Below are 2,048 nucleotides of genomic sequence, written 5' to 3' on the forward strand. Positions count from 1 at the left end.
CCCACTGGTCACAGTCCAGCCCCCCTAAAGCCTGGAGGACAGCAAACTGGCCCTTTGCTTGGAAAGTTTGGAGATCCCTGGCCTAGGCTATAAGAAGATTGCCAAGACCCTGAAACTGAGCTGCAGCATGGTGGCCAAGACCATACAGTGGTTTAAAAGGGCAGGTTCCACTCAGAACAAGCCTCGCCATGGTCGACCAAAGAAGCTGAGTGCACATGCTCAGCGTCATATCCAGAGGTTGCCTTTGGGAAATAGATGTATAAGTGCTGCCAGCATTGCTGCAGAGGTTGAAGGGGTGGGGGCTCAGACTATACGCCGTACACTGCATCAAATTGGTCTGCATGGTTGTTTTCCCAGAAGGAAGCCTCTTCTAAAGATGATGCACAAGAAAAGCCGAAACACAATTTGCTGAACACAAGCAAACTAAGAACATGGATTATTGAAACTATGTCCTGTGGTCTGATGAGACCAATATAAATGTATTTGGTTCAGATGGTGTCAAGCGTGTGTGGCGGCAACCAGGTGAGGAGTACAAAGACAAGTGTGTCTTGCCTACAGTCAAGTATGGTGGTGGGAGTGTCATGGTCTGGGGCTGCATGAGTGCTGTCGGCACTGGGAAGCTACAATTCATTGAGGAAACTATGAATGCCAACATTTACTGTGACATACTGAAGCAGAGCACGATCCCCTCCCTTCGGAGACTAGGCCGCAGGGCAGTATTCCAGCATTATAATGACCCCAAACACACCTCCAAGATGACCACTGCATTGCTAAAGAAGCTGAGGGTAAAGGTGATGGACTGGCCAAGCATGTCTCCATACCTAAACCCTATTGCGCATCTGTGGGTCATTCTCAAAATGAAACATGGAGGAGCGCAAGGTCTAAAACATCCACCAGCTCTGTGATGTTGTCATGAACGAGTGGAAGAGGACTCCAGTGGCAACCTGTGAAGCTCTGGTGAACTCCAAGCCCATAAGGGTTAAGGCAGTGCTGGAAAATAATGGTGGCCACACAAAATATTGACACTTTGGGCTTAATTTTGACATTTTCACTTAGGGGTGTACTCTTTTTTGTTGCCAGCGGTTTAAACATTATTGGCTATGTTTTGAGTTATTTTGAGAGGACAGCAAATTTACACTGTTATACAAGCTGTACACACTACTTTACATTGTAGCAAAGTGTCATTTCTTCAGTGTTGTCACATGAAAAGATAATAAAATATTTATAAAAATGTGAGGGGTGTACTCACTTTTGTGAAATACTGTGGTATTTGGGTGATATATAGGTGGAGCTCTTTAACTCATTACACTAAAGTGCAGAAACACACTTGTTTAAAAAAATAAAAATATTGTTTTTTTTCCCCTCAATAATCCCCCATATAGCTTGATAACATGTATACTTAAGGCTACTTTCAGACTGGGGCGTTGTGGGCGTCGGCGGTAAAGCTATACTTAGCGGCGCTTTACCGTCGTTTTATCGGCGCTAATTGGCCGCTAGCGGGGCGGTTTTAATCCCCGCTAGAGCCAAAAAAGGGTTAAAACCGGAGCGGCGCTGCCCCATTGTTTTCAATAGGAAGGGACGCTTTAGGAGTGGAGAATACACATCCAAAGATGCGGCTTGCTGGACTTTTTTGACCGTCCTGCAAGCACACCGCTCCACTGTGAAAACCCTCGGGCTTTCATAAAGCGCCTCAGTGTGAAAGTAGCCTAAAGTTGTTCTAAAAACAGGTTTTTTTTACCTTAATGCATTCTCTGCATTAAGGTAAAAAAACCTTCTGCATGCAGCCCCACTTACACTTACCTGAGCCTGATCTCGGTCCATCTCAAGGGGGAAGGCCCTGGTCATGAAGCCTTCCAAGGATGCATCTTTGAGGCCCTGCATACATCACCATCGCCACATTCAACCAGAAAGCGTGAAACAGAAATTGTAAGTAAAATAAAAAAAATCTTTAATGAATGGAAGATGATTTCATATCAGCATGCCGAGCAGTCTGCTGATGTGAGATTTAGTGAAAGATGAAATGAATGTTGCAATTTTGAATAACGACA

This window comes from Aquarana catesbeiana, linkage group LG02 (assembly GCF_042186555.1).
Source record: "Aquarana catesbeiana isolate 2022-GZ linkage group LG02, ASM4218655v1, whole genome shotgun sequence".
Taxonomy (NCBI): domain Eukaryota; kingdom Metazoa; phylum Chordata; class Amphibia; order Anura; family Ranidae; genus Aquarana; species Aquarana catesbeiana.